The sequence below is a fragment of the Stigmatopora argus genome, chromosome 21 (assembly GCF_051989625.1).
Source record: "Stigmatopora argus isolate UIUO_Sarg chromosome 21, RoL_Sarg_1.0, whole genome shotgun sequence".
Lineage (NCBI taxonomy): Eukaryota > Metazoa > Chordata > Actinopteri > Syngnathiformes > Syngnathidae > Stigmatopora > Stigmatopora argus.
The window spans coordinates 1721980-1729256 of record NC_135407.1 but is presented as its reverse complement, the minus strand read 5'-3'; the positions used below and the strand labels follow the sequence as shown (position 1 = coordinate 1729256).

Here is a 7277-nt window from a genome sequence, read left to right as displayed (position 1 = left end):
GCTCGGCCGACCTATTGGAGCAGATGTCCGTCTTCGGCGTGGCGTCTGGCACGGAGGTGTGCATGGAAGCCACCCGCCAAACGGCAAGTCTAGCTGCCGCAACCGCCACGGGGCGCCAAACCCTGGAATGCGAGCAACCCGCCATGCGAGCTCTGGCCACCGCGGCCGCTTCCGCCGCTAACTTCACGGTGAGAGGGGCCAGCACGCCGTTAATTGCGGCACTACAAGCCAGTGGCGGCGCCCCGACGCTCTCCTTGGCCGTGGTCCTGGGCGCCGCGCTCATTGCACTTCTGTGGTGAAGAGTCTGATCAATCCAGAACTTTTGAAACCAGTGAAGAAAGCCATCTACTGTATTCATGCTCGGGTTATACTTCATCAATGTACATTATTTTTGGTTTGAAAATCATTGGCTGGAATGAACCAGAGTTCCTTTGAAAATGTAACCATTTTTAATTGACCACACACTAATGTTGGCATTTAGGAAATATATCAGTCACTTACCTCAGGTTAAGCTAGCTTTCTTTTTTATTTCATTTTGACCGGTAGAGACTTGCAGCCACCAGTGAATTGCATCTTATTGGCTTATTTCCCCAATAAAGGTTGGTCATATGTTACTTCGAATTTTGTTGCTGCCACTGACATTGGGAAGAATGGAATCCCTCCCACTTCCAATGGATAGAATGTCTACTAGTTCTAAACGCATTGGTGGTGGTGGAGGGGGGGGGGGGGGGGGGGGGTGCACCTCCCCTAGAGGAAGAAAAAAAAATATTTTTGAAATTCATTGGCAGCCATTGATAGCAAATGACATTGAAGCCATTTGATGAATGAAGGAATGGCCATGTATTTTCTGCCAAAGCTCCCACTTTAAATGAAATGGACGTCTGCTAGAAATCAACTCATTGGTGGGATGGAGGGAACATCTTAGCCAGAGGGGGGAAAAAAATAAATAAATACAATTCAACTCATTGGCTGTCGTGCACGGCAACAGACGTCCAATACATTTGAATCCGCCGCTTTCGCAATGCCGTGAAATGAATAGTCTGAGGACGAATAACGTCAACTCTACTTACGTGATATACCTCCGAGAGTTAAATATAGTTTGTGATTAGCATGTGCCAATGTTTTAAGTGTATTGCTGCATTGTATATTCAATGGCTTGACAATAAATAAATTGGACTGGACTATTTTCTTTTTACTAAAGTTACACCAATCACCCAGATGTTTTACATGGACATTTTTGCTCCCTTATTTCACCACCAGGGGGGGGACATCATTTACAATTAGACAGCATCATTTTTACAGAGAATGATGCACATAACGGCAGTTGTGGCAACCCGCTGCTTAATCTGCGCGACTCATCCAGATTTAATCTAAACTCAAGGTGCCAGGTTAAGGTTTACCTAACATTAAGATTAGATCAACCTAAACATGGTGAGATATAATTGGCTTCTCTTTGGAGTTGTGTATTCAAAAATAGAAGGGCTCAAAATACCATTTCATACTTTTGAACAGTCAGTGATGTCATTCTCCTGATCTATTTTTTTCCCGGAATTTGATATGATTTAAATCTTAAAATAGTGGACAGCTATTCAAAAGGGCGGTAGGCAGCTTTTACTGTGAATTGGTTGCCAGCCAATTGCAGGACACAATGACACAAACAACCACACCTTACATTTTTACGTACGGATCATTTTGAACATTAAATCAACCTACCATAACGTTTTTGGGGATGTGGCCGGAAACCAGATCACCCGGAAAATATCCACGCAAGTGCAGGTAAACATGCACATTCCACAATGGACGTCTTGCATCCGGAATGGCAACTCTGTAAAGGTTAGAAAATAAATCAAATTAAAAGAGATGACACAAAGTAATTTCTTCCGCATGACATTAAGCATTCACTTGCATTTAAGATTAAAAATGACCAAAGTAAACCAAAAGTAAATCAATTGTAAGTTAGTTTTGCTCATTTTAAAACTGTAGTTTTTTAATCTGGGAAAAAAACCATTTTTTAAAAATACTTTTTTTTTATTTGACTTTTTTTTTCTTCAAATGAACATTTTTGGTTAACATTCTTAAATGTAAATATTAAAATTTGACATTTTTTTTAATATCCGAACTACAGAATATTTTTTATTACCTCTTTTTTTCCATTATTATCTTTTATTTTCTTATAAAACAGTGGTTAGCATGTCTGCCTCAGTTTGAGGGTTCAATACCAGGTTCCAAAATTTGAATGTTCTGCTCAGCTCAGGCCTGCGTGGATTTTCTTCAGGTTTCCTCCCACACCCCAAAAACGCCGCTCTAAATTGCCCCTCGGTTCAACGGTGAGCGTGGATGCATTTTGGCAAATTCAGAGCATCCAAGTTCCAATAGCTTAGCATTATTGCATTCTAAAAGAAACCTAATAAACAGAAAATCATTTGGTATTTGTTATATAAGTTCCTGCCTAGCTAGACCGTGGGAGTGAAGTCAAATCGGCGGTCGGAGAGCGGAACTGTGGTGGGACTCTAAAGTGTTTTGCCAATCCCAACCGGTCTTTTAACATTCTGTAAAGACTAATTAGTCGCCTAGCGTTACGGCATACCTGTCTAGGGTAACATGTATCTTTTTTAAGTATAGAACACAAGGTCCCTCTTAACATGAGAATTTACTTTGATTTGCTTTGTACTTTTTGCTTTTGCTTTGTTGTTGTGCGGCCTTTGCGACTGTACTGTCTAACTTATAACTATCCCTTTTCTTGCTACTGTCACAATGAAATTTCCCCAATACGGGATGAATAAAGTTTTCCAATCCAATCCAATCCAATAGTGATGTTGTCAATGGTATTGATCTTATTTTAGATTTGTTAATTTTAGGGTAGCTATGTGTCAATTTCAATTGAGTATGGGTTACTACTAGTTATTTTAATCATGGGTCTCCAAATCGATTGGTAAGGGCCATTGTGGGTTCTGGTTTCTGCTACAACCGGTCCAGCACAGACAGTTTAACCAATCAGGTTTTTGCTAGAACGAGCAGCACCTAACTAGCATCAACTGATTACAATTGTAACACACAAGATAAGTAAAAAACAAAACAAAACAAAAAAAAGATCATTTGCTGTTGATTTTATGGCATTTTCAGGTCTTTTTTCTGTTTAATTGCTGTTTAATTTTTGGGGTCACTTGTGGACTTTATTTTAATCATGGTGATTTTATATTTTAACACGGCCTGCCAATAATACAAGACACCAACCCATTTGAAGCGAGAGAGGGCTGCCAGCAACGAACGAATGTTAGCCAAAAACCGGCTAAAATTTGACAAAGCTATGCAAGCTGTCAACGATATTGAAATACAGGTTATAAAATAACTGATGTGTTCACAAACAAACACTGTAAACACAATGTCGAAACCTCCCATTAACACATGTTTCCAAAGCTTCGTTTCTGACAGGATGCCACTTACGAAGAAATGGAAGAACTCAAAAGCCAACTTGAAATCCTTCCACCTTTATTTCTTTATAACACAAGGAACTACAGAACAGTCATATCACATAGCGCGGCTATTTATGTATACACGTATATTTATACATACTGTATCCAATCTGATCGAGTGATGAGTTATTTTCAAAGGATCAGAATCAGGAAGAAAAAAAAAACAGGTTTTTAAAATAAATGTAATTTAGATCTTAACACATTGGCTTCCATTGAATGCGGTAGACGTTCAATTCTAAGTCATGACATCTCATTTAATTTTTGCTATGTAGTTGGCATAGCTGTCCAAAAACAACGTTAGATGTGGAGTACAGTGGAACCGCAATTTGAGTAAAATTTTGAGCAAATATTTATTTTCAGATACGGGACAAATTTTGATATACGAGCATACAGCGGACGCGAGACGCTGCTCATAAGAGCATTATGGCCACTGTCTCTCTCCCCGAAACTCCCTCGTGTAATGTCTCTGCGAGCACTGGGCGGAGCCTTGCATTTTTTCAGTTCCTTTGAAAGTCACGGTGGAGGCGGGGCAAATAGAGCCAAGAAGAAAGGTATCAAAATGTAAAACAAAATTTGAATTAAGTTTAGTGTAAGGTTAGATGAAACTTATTTTTTAGTGTGTCTGCATCGTACTCCAAGTTCATTTAAATTTGTTTATGTTATGTTACGAGCGTGTTGCCGTGCAAAAAGCCCCCCCCCCCTCTCTGTCTCTATCTCTCCCCCCTGCGAAATCCATATAATTTTAGTACTATTAAATACATTTTAGTAATATTAAACCACTAGTTATTTGTTACTTTATTAATAGATGGCGAATTAGAACAAATAATGTTTTTCCAATTCAAAATCCTGTTTTTGTTGTTTTTTAGGGGGTTGGAACGAATTAATTTGTTTTTCATTCATTTCTATGGGAAACGTTCGTTTGAGTTGCGAGAAAATCGACATACGAGCTCAGTCTCGGTACGCATTAAGCTCGTATCTCGAGGTACCACTGTATATACACAATATATAACAAATAAAAAATATATAGCAATTTAGTTTTTCGACTGCTCTTCAGCAAATGAACATTGGCGATATGTATTGAAATCATTTTTAAATTGGAAGAGTTCTCCTTTTCCCCCCAAATGACACACATGGCTTTCAAGGCCCTTGAATATTTGCATTTTTTGGCACTTGTTCCTAAAGAGAAAATATTTGTTGTTGTTTTTGGCGCCGATCATTGAGCTTCGACTCAATCACAATTCCCAAGTTCCCAAGTATCGATGTCCAATTCAAAACAAAGACGTGTGGCAATATGCAACACACAGTGACATGTTTATTTCTAGATTTGTTATGATACTTCCTTATTTTTGCCTGCCTATTCATCGAATCCATAGACGTGCCTGCGTCACGTTAACGCCTTCAGGTGCAAATCCGTCAATTGAAATCCAAAAACGGGTAGAATGACGTTGGAAGTTTAATTAGCTAATTACTCATTGCTAAAATAAAATCTGCCCTGACAACATTCAGATCTCGATTTACGCACACAACAGAGTCAGACAATTACATGGCCTCAAAAGTCGAGGGAGTGGTGGCTGATAATTAGGACCTCGCCTAAAAGTGGGTGGGAACGTCAGTCATGGTCAGACTCTTTATTAGGCATCACTACGCCGCTGAGAGGCCACATCAACCAAGGATAAGTCGCATCTACACCATTACAGACTCCAGCGGAGCTTAGACTTCATTGATCGTGGTGAGTTCTTCAACTTTTTTCTTTCGGATCGGATTTTGTCTCGCGTTTGCTATAGTTACGGGATTTGAACACTTTTGATGGAGAGTTTGAAGGACTGTTGAGGGACACAAACCGCAGAAGAAGCAAAAAAACATGGCAGCAGGACTAACATTGACACTAAATAACCCCTGAGACAAGTTTTTTTCTCGATTCAGAAAAATGGAGGGGTGTCTTTACATTGTAGTTTGTTTTTTGGAAATTTTGGAATATTCACTCATTGGCTGCCAGACGGCAAGTCAAACTGAATTGGACGTCTATTTCCGTAAACGACAACATCAGCCAATGCCAGTCTTCCTAGCTGAAATCAATTTATGTCAGTTGGAGTCAACAATCTAGAGTTGCAAAATAGATATTTACATTTACCCTATTGAAACAAACTACAAAACAGAGGAAAAAGATTATTCCTGTCGAGCAAAGTTCTGTAATTCTAGTTTTCTATTGGTCGTCATTCGCTTCAATGGGTTCCAATGAGTAATCCCTTCCAAACGAACCCATTTAAAAAAGCCCATACTTTTGACGCGGTTATGATTCTCTGTTTAACAGACGAAAATATTTGACTTTCTATTTTTCCACAAAGCTGCACAGAGAGAAAAAAAAGGTCAGGCCTTTCCAAGAGTATTTTGAATAGCATTGAATAGAATCAAATGTATTGTCATCGTACACCGATCACGATACAAAACGTGAGAAAGCTGGTGCACCCAGTGCATTCAATCAAAAGGCGTGGCTCTTTTCAATAGCTGCCAAATGAATTCAGACTGGGACAGCACAGGGAACGGCACCCTTTACATAACTGAAAACCTGATCTTGGGTAAGGTGTCTACGATAGTGTCAGGGTTGTCGACAATTGCTGCCTTTTTAGGTCCACCGGCGCAGGAGCTTAAACAAAGCACAAAGTGCAAGAGGTGGCCTTTTGCCAATATCCCGAAATTTGTCCACAGGAGCAGAATATACAAAAGGAATTCATTCGGCAATACCTATGACTGTGCTTCCGAGAATAAAAAAGTCCAAGCGGGATTTTGGATAGATCAGGAAACATTTTTTTCGAAAAACATTTCACCTTACGATGTATTTCTGTCTTTTTTTTTAAACAGGTAATAAGCAATTTTCATTTGGTACATAAGAGGACAGAGAGGCATCATGATGGTGACCAACACTGCAGTGTTTGTGATTCTGCTTCTGGGTATGTAAATATTACAATCTGGAGCTTCAGTGCCATCACCTAAGCTATCTGACCGAAGTCTTCCATTGAAACAGGAACAACAATTGGGGGAAGTCAGCAGCACAACATTGGAAGACGACTCCTTCAGTTAGTGACTGAGATGGAAGGCCAAGATATGGTACCCCTCACGCCCCCTAGCAGCTCATCGCCAGGTAGCTCTACTGGAGCCTCAGGCGTAACCCAGGATGACAATGACGGCCCACCGTCAATGTTAACAGCACCTTCCCCAAACCCCACGACGACGACAACAACAACAACAACAACAACAACAACAACACCTTCCCCAGCACCCATGCCCCCTAGCAGCTCATCGCCAGGTAGCTCTACTGGAGCCTCAGGCGTAACCCAGGATGACAATGACGGCCCACCGTCAATGTTAACAGCACCTTCCCCAAACCCCACGACGACGACAACAACAACAACAACAACACCTTCCCCAGCACCCATGCCCCCTAGCAGCTCATCGCCAGGTAGCTCTACTGGAGCCTCAGACGTAACCCCAGAGGAAAATGCCGACCCCCCGTCAATGTCAACAGCATCTTCCCCAGACCCCACGACAATAGCAACAGCAACTATCGAAGACCCAGCACCTTCCCCAGCCCCCACGACAATAGCAACAGCAACTATCGAAGACCCAGCACCTTCCCCAGCCCCCACGACAATAGCAACAGCAACTATCGAAGACCCAGCACCTTCCCCAGACCCCATGCCAATAAATGCTACAGGACAAGCAATCCAAACGTCAGCCGACACAGCCGTAGCAGCCGCCGCCATTGCCGCATCTGCAGCAGCATCACTGTCCAGCTCGGCCGGGAAT

The 7277-nt window shown here is 41.3% G+C and overlaps 2 long non-coding RNA genes across 2 annotated transcripts in view; one reads left to right on the top strand and one right to left on the bottom strand.

The window, feature by feature from the left end:
* Positions 1–1601: 1601 nt before the first annotated feature.
* Positions 1602–7277, bottom strand: part of LOC144066964 (uncharacterized) — a 28144-nt gene continuing 22468 nt past the window's right edge. The window contains exon 3 of the long non-coding RNA XR_013297800.1: positions 1602–1825. This is a non-coding gene — a long non-coding RNA (uncharacterized LOC144066964). The remainder of the gene's footprint in view (positions 1826–7277) is intronic.
* LOC144067536 (uncharacterized) lies at positions 5146–6578 on the top strand. The gene is made up of 3 exons (XR_013297963.1): positions 5146–5202; positions 6333–6421; positions 6496–6578. It is a non-coding gene; the product is annotated as an uncharacterized LOC144067536 (long non-coding RNA).